The sequence below is a fragment of the Pongo abelii genome, chromosome 2 (assembly GCF_028885655.2).
Source record: "Pongo abelii isolate AG06213 chromosome 2, NHGRI_mPonAbe1-v2.0_pri, whole genome shotgun sequence".
Classification (NCBI taxonomy): domain Eukaryota; kingdom Metazoa; phylum Chordata; class Mammalia; order Primates; family Hominidae; genus Pongo; species Pongo abelii.
In genome coordinates, this window is record NC_085928.1 from 188,740,964 (window position 1) to 188,757,877 (window position 16,914).

The 16,914-nt window shown below is 37.1% G+C and overlaps 1 protein-coding gene and 1 long non-coding RNA gene across 4 annotated transcripts in view; one reads left to right on the plus strand and one right to left on the minus strand.

Annotated features, from left to right (window-relative positions):
• Positions 1-16,914, plus strand: part of KCNMB2 (potassium calcium-activated channel subfamily M regulatory beta subunit 2) — a 303,117-nt gene that overhangs the window by 205,566 nt on the left and 80,637 nt on the right. The gene's annotated exons all lie outside the window — the stretch shown is intronic.
• On the minus strand, positions 374-16,498 carry LOC129058737 (uncharacterized). Its single transcript, XR_010139314.1, has 5 exons — positions 16,405-16,498; positions 6,040-6,166; positions 5,328-5,409; positions 1,511-1,609; positions 374-603 (listed from the first exon to the last, which is right to left on the minus strand). It is a non-coding gene; the product is annotated as an uncharacterized LOC129058737 (long non-coding RNA).

The window sequence follows — 16,914 nt, forward strand, 5'->3', positions numbered from 1 at the left end:
GAAGAAAAGTCTTAAGACAGTGTGGCCTCCTCCATAGCAGTGTAGCAGAGTGTGCAGAAAAGGAGTCCAGGAGACTGTGACCATATCATGTAACAATGTTCTTGCTTGTCACACATCCTCTCCCCAAAGTTTCTGTCTCCTAGAAAGAAGTTGTAAGTGTCTGAAATATGCTAGGATAAATCTACTGCAGAAAATGTACACATGAATTTATATTTCTAGTTTTTATCAAGACAGACACAAAAACAGATTACGATGGTAACCTATCATGGCCATAGCAGATGTCAAATGATGCCCACCACACTTCCTCCTTAAAGCACTATCCTCTGAGGATACAGAGGCTCAGAGATACTCAGAGCAGCTAAGCCTTCTAATCTTCTGAATTTTCCCGGAGAAAAAGCAAGCATAGACTCCCAAGTGCTACTACAAGTGGCCTGACTCCCCAGGCTCCTGCTGTGTTGACAAAATTCTGCAAGCACAAATGGACTTGGTCAGAAAGAGCTCTGGTTACTGTAATTCCCTAATAGTGACATTTTCCAATCTCTGCGCCGCGTCGATCACAAAGTTCCTCTGGCAGTAGAGTGTTCTGATAGCAAACTGTTTCAGCTGCCATTGGGGGGAGAACCACAAACACAAAAGCTTGAGCAGAAATACAGCCTGAAAGGTTGACTTTTCATTTACGTCTATCTCTGGAGCTCATGGCACTATAAGCTCCAGCATTAAATTTTAAGCATTTGATGCAGGAGGATCAAGGGGAAGCCAGGGAAGTGTTTGGCTTCATCGACCACTGGTCTTGCTATGAATTTTCAGCAAGAAAAAGAGAGGCATTGTTTGAAGAGAATGTAACATTGGACAGAATTAAAGCATCTATTTCTGGAGATTTGTGAGATATCATTGGCAAATTTTAGTTTAGAGGGTATAGGCATATGACCCTCAAGAAGGTCAGTATTCACTAGAATATGATTTGCTGTAGCGATAGAAGTTAAATCTTTTTTTAACTACCTGCAGAGATGGAAAGAGACTGTGAGCTCTTTGAAATGTCTATGATCAGGGTGAAATACACATAATATAGTAAGTTAATAACACGGTATTTCATGTTAAATGAAGCTATAATGGGGCTTTTATTGTTAGGCATTCTGCCTGATAAATTGTTGACATGATAAATATAGATTAATAATCTGAAATGTCTTTTTGCTCTCTCAGTCCTTCAAGTAATAGGGATTTGAAACACTTATTTTATAACTATTGTACAATTCCTTCTGTTTTTCAACAAAAGGTCATTTTTCTATAACTATGTAGACTAGTGCATGAGGAATTAGTCATTGAAAGAAATAGTTATATCAGTAATTAGAAGAAAGCAATACTTTACATTTGTTTTACTCCAGTTTTTTACTCATTCTCTCAAAAAGTTATTTCAGGAGCCCCTACTATGTGCTATGCTAAATGTTAGGTGCATGATGGTAACCAAACCAAACCAATCCCTGTTTCCATGGAACAAAAATCTTTGACAAACCTTGTTTCTTCAAGACAGAGCAAGTGTTGACACCCAGTGGCTCAGTGTCATGCTTGGAACAGAGGCTCAGTGGAGCCCTCTCCTGAAACGGGAAACTTCCTGCAAGGGATCCAAAAAAAAAAAAAAAAAAAAAAAAGGATTAGGCATGGCCAGGTTTCCCAAGACCTGCAATGAACCCAGGGCAGCCATAAATCCCCACAGGCTGATTTTGCTCTTCTTACACAAGTTGTCAGCCACTTCTAGGGCTCAGCTACTTTCTATTTGCCTGCTCTACACTCTTCTTGCTGCTACTCATCAATTATAGAGAAGCAGTGGAAGGTAATGGTGAACAAGCAGACTCTGAAGCCATAAAGCCCCACTTCAAATGCAAGCTCTGCCACCTACTAGCTGTGTGACAGGAAGATGTTAATTAACCTGTATGTGCCTCAGTTTATTCATCCACTAAGTGGAGATATTCATAAAATAGTCCTCATAAAGTTGTTGAAAGATTCACTGACATAAATCATATAAACACTTAGTATGGTACCTCTCAGGTAATAAGTCAAACACTGATTGTATTAGTCTATTTTCATGCTGCTGATAAAGACATACCCAAGACTGGGCAATTTACAAAAGAAAGAGGTTTAATTGGACTTACAGTTCCACGTGGCTGGGGAAACCTCACAATCATGGCAGAAGGCAAGGAGGAGCAAGTCACGTCTTACATGGATGGCAGCAGACAAAGAGAGAGAACTCGTGTAGGGGAACTCCCCCTTATAATAACCATCAGATCTTGTGAGACTTATTTACTATAATTGAGAACAGCATGGGAAAGACCTGCCCCCATGATTCAATTACCTCCCACTCGGTCCCTCCCACAACATGTGGGAATTCAAGATGAAATTTGGGTGCAGACACAGCCAAACCATATCATTCCACCCTTGGCCCCTCCCAAATCTCATGTCCTCACATTTCAAACCAATCATGCCTTCCCAACAGTCCCCCGAGGTCTTAACTCATTTTGGTATTAACTAAAAAGTCTACAGTCCAAAGTCTCATCTGAGAAAAGGCAAGTCCCTTAGGCCTATGAGCCTGTAAAATCAAAAGCAGGTTAGTTACTTCCTAGATACAATGGGGGTACAGGCATTGGGTAAATACAGCCATTCCGAATGGGAGAAATTGGCCAAAACAAAGGGGCTACAGGCCCCATGCAAGTCTGAAATCCAGCAGGGCAATCAAATCTTAAAGTTCCAAAATAATCTCCTTTGACTCCATGTCTCACATCCAGGTCACATTGATGCAAGGGGTAGGTTCCCATGATCTTGGACAGCTCTGCCTCTGTGGCTTTGCAGGGTACAGCCTCCCTCCCAGCTGCTTTCATGGACTGGTATTGAGTATCTGTGGCTTTTCCAGGCACACAGTGCAAGCTGTCAGTGAATCTACCATTCTGGGGTCTGGAGGATGGTGACCCTTTTCTCACAGCTCCACTAGGTGGTGCCCCAGTAGGGACTCTGTGTGGTGGCTCCAACCCAACATTTCCCTTCTACATTGCCCTAGCAGAGGTTCTCCATGAGAGCCCCACTCTTGCAGCAAACTTCTGCCTGGACACACAGGTGTTTCCATACATCTGAAATCTAGGTGGAGGTTCCCAAACCCCAATTCTTGACTTCTGTGTACTGGCAGGCTCAACACCAAGTGGCAGCTGCGAAAGCTTGAGGCTTGCACCCTTTGAAGCCATGGCCTGTGCTCTACATTGACCCGTTTCAGCCATGGCTGGAGCAGCTGGGACACAGGGCACCAAGTTCCTAGGCTGCACACAGCAGGAGCCCAGCCCACTAAACCATATTTTCCTCCTAGGTCTCTGTGCCTGTGACAAAAGGGGCTGCTGTGAAGACCTTAGACATGCCCTGGAGACATTTTCCTCATTGTCCCGGGGATTAACATTCAGCTCCCTGTTACTTATGCAAATTTCTGAAGCAGGCTTGAATTTCTTCTCAGAAAATGAGATTTTCTTTTCCATCACATTGTCAGGCTGCAAATTTTCCAAACTTTTATGCTCTGCTTCCTTTAAAAAACTGAATGCCTTTAACAGCACCCAAGTCACCTCTTGAATGCTTTGCTGGTTAGAAACTTCTTCCACCAGATAACCTAAATCATCTCTCTCAAGTTCAAAGTTCCACAGATCTCTAGGGCAGGGGCAAAATGCCACCAGTCTCTTTGCTAAAGCATGAAAAGAGTCACCTTTGCTCCAGTTCCCAACAAGTTCCTCATCTCCATCTGAGACCACCTCAGCCTGGACCTTATTGTTCATATCACTATCAGCATTTTTGTCAAAGCCAGTCAACAAGTCTCTAGGAAGTTCCAAACTTTCCCACATTTTCCTCTCTTCTTCTGAATCCTCCAAACTGTTCCAACCTCTGTCTGTTACCGAATTCCAAAGTTGCTTCCACATTTTCAGGTATCTTTTCAGCAGCACCCCACTCTACTGGTACCAATTTACTGTATTAGTCTCTTTTCATGCTGCTGATGAAGACATACCTGAGACTGCACAATTTACAAAAGAAAGAGGTTTAATGGACTTACAGTTCCACATGGCTGGGGAAGCCTCACAATCATGCAGAAGGCAAAGAGGGTCAAGTCATGTCTTACATGGATGGCACCAGGCAAAGAGAGAGCACTTGTGCAGGGGAACTCCTCTTTATAAAACCATCAGATTTCATGAGACTTACTGCCATGAGAACAGCATGGGAAAGACTTGCACCCATGACTCAGTTACCTCCCACTGGGTCCCTCCCACAACATGTGGGAATTCAAGATGAGATTTGGGTGGGGACACAGCCAAACCATATCACTGATGTAGAATTAGCAAAATGCCAGCCACTGTTCTATGGGTTTATCATGTATTAATTAAAATCCTCACAACAATCTTATAATGAAAATTATCTCCATTTTGCTATTTATTTACTATTCTCTTCATTTCACTGACAAGAAACCAGAACCTTAGAGATGTTAAGTAAATTGCTGAAGATCACACAGCTAATAAGAATCTACATCCATTTCACTCCAAAACCTATGGTCTCAATGACTATGCTAATGTAATAACTGACTTAGTCTTGTCTTTGAGTCTATAAATCTTTCCTCAACCTCACTGTTACTTGATTAAAATGCTCCTAACTTCGGCTCACCAAGACTTCTCTTGGCCCTGATTCTACCTCATGTTTTCATTCTGTTTCCTATTTCAAACCCAGTTCATCTTTTTATGATAAACCTCCTCAAAGTTAGCTAGTTCACCTTATGACAGGTGTTCACCCTGAACCAGTTTTCTGTTGCTGTAGGCAGGAAAGTTACATGGTTGAAACAACACCAAATAGAGGAGTCTGTTGGCATGGCAGCAATATGATTGACATTTCTAATGTACCCATTCTGCAGATTCAGCAATCAAGGTTTTTAAAAGTCTGATGACTAACCCAACTTCATTCCATTAACTGTCACCAAAGATAGGACTTCAATTTGGAACTTTTTACTCTGAGGCCAGTGAACCTTCCATATTTCTTCTTGGATGTTTCTCTCTGTTTCCAGAGGCCAAATTCTGCCTTTTTTGGAACCATCACTCAAAGTGACTATAGCCAAAATTATATTCAACAATAGCACGTTAAAGAAATTGAGAGATATTCCATATCCTGGAGTTTAGTCTACTGTAAAATAAGTGTTTTGTTCACCCAAATATAATAAATTTGTTCTAATAAACATTTTCTCTTTCCCCATATTGATTCCTGTATCCAGGTTTCCTGCTTATGTCCTAAGGAGAGAGAAACTTTTCACAGCTCTGCCAACTCACAGATCTATAGATCTTATCAGCTCACATAGTCAGATGCCATTGGAGTGTTGGAGAAAAGACTCCCAGAATCTCCCAGAATAATCTGTAAAAATTCAAAGTTTAGAAAAGAACATTAATGGCTTATGAATGGGAGTAGGGAATTAGGCAAGATGAGATACAATCCTTTTTCCCACCCCTAAGTAGAGAGTTTGTATAAAAATTAATTCTCTACAACAAGATTAGATTTTAGTATGCACCTTTTCTTACAGGCCTGCAGGAAATATTCTGAGCTTTACGCTTTTAACAATTTTGGATTAATGTTCACAAATAGAAGCTAGCTATTGAAAATTGAGAACCCAGCTATTGAAAATTGAGAAAATTGGTACCCCCAGATACTTTAGAACACAAACTATTTCTTAACTATCCTGAGACTGTGTGTCTTGGTGACACCATGTCCACTATGTTGAAATACTGACTGAGACATGTCCTCTGCTAGGGGAAGCAAGACAGGTGCTCATATTAAGAAACTCAATAAATTTATCTCTTGTTGACAAGTAATTGTGACCATAACAAAACAAAGATTCCAGTTAGCAAATCAATAGTTTGTAATCTCAAGGAGAGCACAAGGAACTTTATTAATGACTATCTTAATGGTTGAACACTGTTTATCAAGTGACCCAGAGGCAGTGTGGTTTAGTGGTTTCAACAGCTTGGTCCCGAGAGTCTGACAAACCTCAGTTCAAATACTTCTTTTGTCTTCACTTAGTTTTTCTTCCTGAGATTTAGTTTCTTCATCTTTAACAATGAGGATATTAATATGTTTCACATAGTTGTCATGAAGAATGCGTATATTAGAATGCCTGCAGATAAAAATAAATAAATGTTATTGCTTTCCTTTCTTTTCTCATGAGAGACGTTTTGTAAAACAAATTTCTACTGCAACAGTAAAATTTGGCATCCATGATAATCTTATCTCATTTCAACTGGTAACACTTAGCACAAAGCTATAAGCCCCTAGAGATCTAAGAGAAGTTATACAATAATAATTCTAGTCCAACTTACTCAAAAGCTGGTTACACCTTTCCTTTGAACCTTCCCACTTCTTCAGTAAAGTAAAGGAGGATGTTTCTGGACACCTATATCATAGTTGAGGGAGAAAATTTAATCTAGATACTGTTCTGTGCCGTCTGCTTATTTCATATCCAGCACAGCTCTGTGGAGGGCAAGGAAGCTCAAGTCTTTGAAGATATGATGCTGGCACTCACCAAGAATTTTTATAATTCGCATCTAGGAAATGCTTAAAGCAATACACTTGGATAATTAACTAACTTGGCATTGCTCAAAGTTCTGAGTGTGGAGAATTAATTAAAGGCAGCATTTCAAGTGTTAGCAAGGGGTAAATGGGGTGAAATTGTGACAGCTGAATTGAACAGATTGGAAGATAGATGTATGAATACAGAGGTAGCTGAGAAGTGTTTCTAACCTCTGGGAAAGCTGATTAAATTTACCACTCAGTATTTTCTTCTGCTCTTAATTTGGTTATGAGACCCAGAGTAACTATGTAAGATTGAAGACAGAGGCTCTTTCCCATGGGCATGGACATGAAAATCACAGTAGAACTACAGGAGAGCTTCCTTTAAGTAAGTATGTTGTGTGCCTTTAAGACACTAAATTTGTAGAGAGAGACACATCCGTTAACCACTTTTAGAGCTCAGATGTGGGAACTCTTTCCTTACTGCTGAGGAAGTCACTTGGAAAAGAAGTCCAATGGGAATTAAAATAATCCACTTACTTTGCCAGTAAGATATCATGATCTTATTAGTCAATAACTTTGGCAAAAAAAACAATTAGAAAATAGGGCATGGTGATGTAGGTGTTTTGGGAAGGAAAAGAAAAGGAAGTAAAGTTTTGACTTTGACTTTTTTTCCCACAAATGAATCTAAAGTAGCTAATTATGATGTCATTTCATGATATTATTTTACTCTGGGACAGCCTTCTACCAAAAAAACAAAACAAAACAAAAAACACTGCTCAGTTGATTCAGCTTTAAACAGTCTTCATTGATAAGGGCAATAGAAAGGCCAGTCAGCCATTCTACTCTGAAGGGAGAATCCAACAGCATCTGATTCCAGAGCCTGGTACATGGAGTTTCCTAGACAACTTTATCTGCCCTTGCCGTCATCTAATCTAACCTAGGTAGAAGGAGTCACTTTGTCTCCCTTAGACTCACCTCGCCATTCAGCACACACTGCCCAGAGCATCCAGACAGACTTTTGCACCCGCATAGGCAACAGAGTAAGTTTTCCCAACAAAAGTCCTGATTTTGCACTGCTTTTCAGACAGTAGGAGCTTATGGGGTACCCAGTTGGCAGAGCCTCATTAGCTAATAAGAGGGAAAACTTTTCATCCTGGCAGTCCTAAAGAGATGAATAATAATTCCCTGGTGTTTCTTCCTCATCAACTCCAGCAGGCAAATTAACTTCCTGCTTCATGTAATGCTCATGTTCTTTTAAATTCTGCCTGAGTACACCACAGCACTTTCTTCTCAATGGATCTACTTGTTATTTAAGGGAGGAGTAGATTAATCTACTCCCAGATATTAAAAAACATTCTCAGATATGCTGCCTAGAAACCCAGGATAGTTTTGCATGACTAATATAGACAACTCACATAACTAAATAGTTTGCATTTTTTTTTGCCTACTAGGAGCATGGAAGCCATTCACTTATTCCCCATTTATTGAGTCAACAAATACTTATTTATTGATGTTATACTTCAGGCATTATTCTCTGCAAGACTGAGGCTTTCTTTTATGTTCCAAGAAGACCAGAGTAAAGGTATACAAAGAAATAGTTTAGAGACAAATAGATAATAATAATCTTTTAAATCCTTCAAAATTAAAAGCAATTACAGCCAGGCACAGTAGCTCACGCCTGTAAACTCAGCACTTTGAGAGGCCAAGGCGGGTGGGTCACAAGGTCAGGAGTTTGAGACCAGCCTGGCCAACACAGTGAAACCCCGTCTGTACTAAAAATACAACAAGTTAGCTGGGCATGGTAGCAGGCACCTGTAATCCCAGCTACTTGGGAGGCTGAGGCAGGAGAATCGCTTGAACCTGGGAGGCAGAGGTTGCAGTGAGCCAAGATCATGCCACTGCCCTCCAGCCCGGGCAGCAGTGCGAGACTCTGTCTCAAAAAAAAAAAAAAAAAAAAAAGCAGTTACAAGACACTACTGAGTAGATTATTTTAGAGCAAATGGAGACATGCTGGCAGTTCACAAAGGTACAATAGGGAAGAGGGAAATGTTTATTTGGAGAGTGTGCTAGAATTAAACTGCACACGTGTTTTATTATGGGAGACAATCAATCCCTGAGACTGGATGGCTCATGCCAAGACTCAGCAACATAAAATGTTGTGCCAACTTCAAACATAAAGCAACCAATCAATGGCTACCTTTTTTTGAGATCCTAATATATCCAGTGCTTTGCAGATGTTACTTCTCTTAGCCCTCACGGCAATCATTGAAAGAAGGAATTAGAATAGCTTCCTTTTGGCACCTGCACAAGGAAGTTAACTGGTAGAAGCAAATTTAAAGTTAACGCCCCAAATACAGAAGCAAACTCAGGTTGCAAATTGTCACTGCCTGCCAAAGCCAACAGTCTATGTGGGGAGATGAGCCCTACATACTTAAAAAGCGAAAAATATATGACAACTATGCTAGTTGTTATATAGCTACAAAGATGAATTATTTTTTAAAGTTCGAGGAGCTTGCAATCTATTATATAAAAGGTATACTACTGATCTCATAATATAAAACAAATAAGTGTCCGAAGAGAACTATAAACATAGAATTGCTAGGAATAGCAATGAATTTTAGCTCGAGATAATCAGAAAATGACATTGAGCTGTGCCTTCAAGAAAATCAAACTTTTTAACAGGTGGAATTTTTGACAAGAAGGTAGGGCATTTGTCCTGGGAACATGGGAGCATATGACCCATTTTGGGAATGGTAAACAGCAGTCTGGTGTGGTTATAGTATATACAATTAATAAGGAAGTATAATGGGAAATGGTGTCCAAGGAGCAGGTTGGGACCACATTGTGGAGTGAGTTTATGGTCTATCTTGGAGGTAAATGGAAGCCATTAATGACTTTTAAGAACAAGGGATAATATCAGATGTGCATTTCATAAATGTAAATTAGAGAATGAAAAACTGGAGGAAAAACTGGAGAAAATACAGATCATACCCTGAGAGGCCAGTTAGAAACCTATTACTGTGGTGTAATCAAAAATACTGAAGTTAATGGCAGTCAGAGTAGAAGAGAGGGAATATTTTTCAAAAACACTTAATGGGCAGGATTTAGCCACCAACTGAAGGAGTGTAGAAATTAAAGATGACACAATATTGTCTAGCTAAAGTACTAAAAAGGATATATTTGAGAGTAAAGATAAAGTCAGTGAATAATCAGTTTGTATAAGAGACAAACTTAATGCATAGTCTTTTGGGGAAGCAAAAAACCAACACTGTGGGTTGAGGCTAGTAATCAGAATTCACCCAGAATTAGCCTAAATACTATGGGCCCAAGCATTAGGATACTAAAGCAAAGACTTCTTTTTTTCTACCTTTCCTTCTGCTGAACTTGCATTTTATACTAGGTTTGCTCAACTCTCTGATCAGGTGCTTGCTCTGCATGTTATTGAGCTCCAACATCAGAAGTAAAATGATGAGATTTCCTTCCTCTGAAAATGTTACAGGATGTCAATGGCAATCATGTAGTAATAGTTATGTCTGTAGTAACCGTAGTAATGACTTAACCTTGTAAAGCACTTTAAACCTTTTAAAACACTCTAACACTCATTCATTCAACAAATATTTCTGGACCTCATTTACCACGGGAGGTAGCCACGATGATTGCAAGTGTATGTTCTGGAGTCAGGCTGCCTGGGATTGAGTTCTGGCTCTGCCAAACACTGATTGTGTGACCTTGAGCAGTTCTTAACTCCTCTGTGCCATTTTCTGATCTTGTCTATAAGGTAGTAATAACAATCGTATTGGAAAAATGACTGAATGAGTTAATTCATGTAAAGCATTTACAAAAATGCCTGGGACACTTAAGTGTTCAATATGCTGTCATTACTTTCTATGAGACATTCTGGTGAATGCTTTAAAATGGCCAAGGGAGTTATCAAAAAAAAAGAGTTTCTCTTATGAAGGAGCACAAAGTTATTGGGAGAAAATTAGATGGAATATAGAAAATTCATAATATATTTTCATTGATAACTAAAAAGTATATATATTTATGGCATACAATGTGATGTGTTGATATATGTATGCACTGTGGAAAAGCAAAATCAAGCTAATTAGCAAATTCATTACCTCACATATTTATTTCTTTTGTGGTGAAAACACTTAAAATCTACTTTCATAGCAATTTTCAAGAATACAATACATTGTTATTAACTATAATCGCCATGTCGTAGGATGAATCTCTTGAACTTATTCCTCCTATGTAACTGAAATTCTATATACTTTGACCAACATTTCTCCATTCTCTTGTCCCATCAAACTCTCATAACCACCATTCTACTCTCTGCTTCTATAAATTCAACATTTTTAGATTTCACATATAAGTGAGATTATGCAGTATTTATCTTTCTGTGCCTGGTTCATTTCACTTAACATAATGTTCTCCACATTTATTCATATTGTCACAAATAACAGGATGCCCCCTTTTTATGGCTGAATGATATTCCATTGTGTGTGTATATATATATATATATATCACATTTTCTTTATTCATTCATCTACTGATGGACACACAGATAAATTCCAGTCTTAGCTATTGTAGTAATGCTTCAATGAACACAAGAGACAGATATCTCTTTGGCATACTATTCATTTTAGTTCATATTATTTTTAAACCAAACCTTCAAGAACTTGGTTATTTATCTTTGTACCTGATCTCACTACTCCACCCCCAACTACCACTGAAGTACTTAGAATAGTAGCCAGAATAAAGTGGGCACATCTAATAAATGTTTGCTAACCTATTTATTATGTGTCCAAAGAAAGATGCTATTAAAATGCCAATAGAATTCAAAAGGAAAGACTCTGTTCAGTTGGAGGAATCAGAGGTGCCCTTTGAATGACCACAGAGGAGGCAGCATTTGTGGTGCACTTGGATGAATCATTGAGATTTGATGTTATGTCATGCGCCCCCACAACAGGGGAGGTAGGTATATCACATTCTCTAATCTGACGTTTATAGATGACACTTTGCTTTAACAAAGCATGAAGGTGAAGTGACTTGCTCAAGGTCACACTACTGTAGCAACATCAGTGGGCTAGGAACTGAGTGCTCCCAGCTTCTAGACCAGTTCTATCTGGTTAGGATGGCATAGACCCTGCAGCTTTACAGACAGCTTGTTTAGCACGTTTGCCCCTCATTCTGGGTTATGGGCTATGAACAGACTAAAGTTCCTCTCCCCCAGCCTCTAAGTGTCATTGCGCACTCCATGTTTGGGCATCAATCTGCCTTGCAGCCATCACTGGCAATGAAATTAAAGCTCAGTGCAGAGCAGGTGGACCATTTCCCCATTCTGGCAGGCACACATTAGGCTCCCCTACCGCATCTAGGAGTTGCTAACACCAGCAGCAAAGAAAGGGAAGCATGACCAACAGCTATGAGAGCGCCATTTCCACAGCAGGCAGTGTCAGCAACTCCTCCTTCTGGGGCAGCAGCAACAAGGAGACATGCCTGTGCACCTGCATAGCAGGAGTACTCAACAAACTCCCCATGAACGAACCTGGCATTTTGAAAATGAAAAGGCTTCATGATAGCCAATATGAGAAAAATCATAGTGAGAACTTCCTCACACTTACTGTACAGTTTCATGTTATGTTTATTTTCAATTACACACCACACTGGGGGTGGGAAACACCATTGTCTTTTCAGGTTTGACCCTTTAACAGTTGTGATCTGTTTCAATTTTTGTTTAAATCTTAATGTAGAGTAGGAAAATGTATTTTACTATCTTTCCTTTGGTTGAAGTTGTTTTAAGAACAAAAATATTTTTAACCTCAGTGGGACCATAGCCACCCTTTTGTATCAAGCAGGTAAAACAAAATGTCAATGTTATTGCTATGACATTTTTGGTTTTGCCCAAATTATTTCAAATATTAACTTGGAGCAGGCAATGAGATTATTTGGATGGCAAATTTTTGATATTTCCTAGGCTATGCAAAGGATGTTCTCTGGGTTATTATTCCTTCACTTTTTAAAAAAAACTTTCGGCTATTGGAAATTTGACAAATTTAATTTCTTAGCATGGCTCTATCAACTACAATACAACTGTTTTCTGAGTTACACTCAAACACTGTTGTCAAAACCAGCAGAACTTTTCAAAATTAGCCTCATGCCTAAAATATTATATTTCAAGTCACCCAAGGCAGAAATACAGAAAGAAATTATGCCAGATATAGAATGAGAAACACAACAATGGAATGAGGAAGAATTTCAGACAATACTCAGTTGAGGTCAGGTTCAGGCACTGCTGAGGAGGATATAAATTATTACAAACTTTCTTGCTGAAAATTTGATATATTCATAAAACCAAATAAATGTTATGCAGCCATTAAAAATTATATGACAAATCAGTTCAACTGGAAAGATGATCATAATGATATGTTAAAATAGAAAAAAAGCAAATTATAAAATTATGAAAAGCATGATCCCATTTTAATAAAATATACATATTAAAGGGTATATATGGTATATATTTTCCACGTGTGTGTATGTGTGTGTGTATATATATATATATATATGTGGGTGTGTGTATGTGTGTGTGTGTTTGTGTGAATAGGGAAAAGTGTGCATATGGGCAGTCGATTCTCATTATTTGCATTATTTATGTTATATAAAGTTGAATTAGCCACTGTTCCTATGGGAAATAAAGAATTAGGTTTCTGTGAGCCTCTGATCACAATGTTTCTGTCAACGAACCAAAACAAAACCTTGTTTTATGTGTGTTTTACGTGTGTTTCTGTTTGAAATATGACTTCATATATATTTTTCACAAATAATTATATGCATTATTTCTTCATAATAACACACTAGTCAAGAAGAGTTTAAATTTTTCCTGAACCTGGGTAAAATGAATATAAATTTCTCTGACTTTCAGCCTCAGAACAATGTTGTCCATTATGCCTATTTTTATCAGGTGTCATCTCATGAATCCCAAATTCAGCCATTTCTCCTTTCCATAGCTTTATCAGGCACTATTGATGCTACTTTAGCACTTTCCAGAGCAACCTCACCTACAGGCACATATCAGCCAATTTCCTCTTTCTTTCTCTGGATGTACCCTATTGTGGATTGCTTAGCATTGAGCTTAGAGTTAACAGCACTAAAACTCATGCCTGAATGAGGCTTATCTAACACATGCATTTTCTCCATAAGGCACGTCACAGCTTTCTTGAGCTTAAAAACACTGGACAGCACTTCAGCAGTACTCTTGGGAGCGATTTTAAACAGCAAAATTGCCAAGAAAAAGTACAAAAATGGGAAGAAGTGGCACTAAAGTGACAATGGAAAAAAACTCTTGGAAATATATATATATGTATATTTCAAAGCCTTTCCTCACTACACCCATCCTTGCTTATCTCTCTTACATTTCCATCCCATCTTTGTTTCTTCTTTCTCCTTATTTCCTTCTTGTAAAAGAAAATTTAGCTAAGATTGATAGGTTCAAGAAGTAAAACCAAAAAAAAAAGAGTTACGATCAAAAATTACCAATGAAAATTGTGGTACACACACACATATATATATATATAAACGTGTGTGTGTGTGTATATATATCCAAGAAGTATATATATATATCTCCAAGAGAAGACATATATATCTCTCTCCAAGAGGATATATATATATCTCTCTCTCCAAGAGGATATATATATATATATCTCTCTCCAAGAGGATATATATATATATATCTCTCTCTCCAAGAGGATATATATATATATATCTCTCTCCAAGAGGATATATATATATATATATATATATCTCCAAGAGGATATATATATATATATATATATCTCCAAGAGGAGATATATATCTATATATATATCTCCAAGAGGAGATATATATCTCTCTCTCTCCAAGAGGATATATATATATATCTCTCTCTCTCTCTCCAAGAGGATATATATATATATCTCTCCAAGAGGATATATATATATCTCTCCAAGAGGATATATATATATATCTCTCCAAGAGGATATATATATATATCTCTCCAAGAGGATATATATATATATCTCTCTCTCCAAGAGGATATATATATATATATCTCTCTCCAAGAGGATATATATATATATATCTCTCTCCAAGAGGATATATATATATATCACCAAGAGGATATATATATATATCGCCAAGAGGATATATATATATATATCTCTCCAAGAGGATATATATATATATATATATATCTCCAAGAGGATATATATATATATATATATATATATATCTCCAAGAGGAGATATATATATATATATATATCTCCAAGAGGATATATATATATATATCTCTCCAAGAGGATATATATATCACCAAGAGGAGATATATATATATCGCCAAGAGGATATATATATATATATCTCGCCAAGAGGATATATATATATATATCTCCAAGAGGATATATATATATATCTCTATCTCCAAGAGGATATATATATATATATATAATCTCCAAGAAGATATATATATATATATATATCTCCAAGAGGATATATATATATCTCTCTCTCTCCAAAAGGAGATATATATATATATATCTCTCCAAGAGGATATATATATACATATATATCTCTCCAAGAGGATATATATATACATATATATCTCCAAGAGGATATATATATATATATATCTCTCCAAGACGATATATATATATATATATCTCCAAGACGATACATATATATGTAAATCTCCAAGAGGATATATATATATGTATATCTCCAAGAGGATATATATATCTCTCTCTCTCCAAGAAGATATACATATATATATATCTCCAAGAGGATATATATATATATCTATCTCCAAGAGGATATATATATATATATCTCTATCTCCAAGAGGATATATATATACATATATCTCCAAGAGGATATATGTATACATATATCTCCAAGAGGATATACATATACATATATCTCCAAGAGGATATACATATACATATATCTCCAAGAGGATATACATATACATATATCTCCAAGAGGATATACATATACATATATCTCCAAGAGGATATATATACACATATATCTCCAAGAGGATATATATACACATATATCTCCAAGAGGATATATATACACATATATCTCCAAGAGGATATATATAAAAATATCCTTGGTTACATATATATACATATATATACCCATATCCAAGATATATATATTATATAATATTATATATATAATATAATATTATATATATATATATAAAATATATATCTCTCCAAGAGGTTCATGTGTGTGTGTGTGTATGTGTGTACCACAATTTTCACTGGTAACTTTTTATCGTAACTCTTCTTTCTTTCTTTGGTTTCATTTCTCTTTGTACCTATCAATCTTAGCTAAGTTTTCTTTTACAAGAAGGAAATAAATTTAAGGAAAAAGAAGAAACAAAGATGCAGTTGAAGTGTAAAGGAGGTAAGCAAGGAGGGGTGTAGTGAGGAAAGGCTTTGAAATTGGCCCAAACAGCAGATTTAATAACAAATACAGTCTTTAAAGAAAATGTTTATAATCAGTTTCTTCCTTAGAGACAAGTAACAAATAGAAAAAATACATGCAAGTGTTGACCATTGAAGGAAAGAACGATTATAGAAGATATTTAGGGTTTACTTTTTTACCGCTTATATCATTTTCTGATCAAAATGTTATCTAATAACTTGATTTACTAATAGCAATATGTACCACTTGCAATTCTGGGCTCTAGGGCCTCGGCATTAAGAAACTGGATAAGGTCTTTAATCCCTTGAATTTCATAAAAATGGGAAGGTGTGAGACCTTCAAAGTGGCACATCTTTAATTACTCACATACTTAAGTTCAGGTGTGGGCAGTTTCTCTGAGTCTGCACTAACTCCGAGTCTGAATGAACTTTAACTTAATTTAAAGAAAATCTCCAAGCTTAGACAAAGAGGCTAGAAATGAATCATAGTGAGTGACACGCTGTGATTCTCATTCCTCGTCTCTATGATGTCAGTGTTTCAAGGCAGTTTCCTGTGGTGCCAGAGCAATAGTAGCATTGTGCATTCTTCTCAGGTCAGCACATGGAACAAGCAATAGAAATCCAATATTATTTTCTAAAGCACAGAAGAAATAAAATTATATTTCTTCTATGCAACATCATTTCCCCATAAATCTTTCTTAACAGATATTATTTATCTGAGTCAACACTTCCTTACAGTCTATCCACATCCTATTAGTCCTAGTTTAGAGTTGGCAAAACAAAAGATAGATTTTTCATGTGGGAAGAACTATTGAATGGCAAAGATATTTGTTGTTGTTGAATGGCAAAGACAACTGTTGAATGGCAAAGACCTTCTCAAG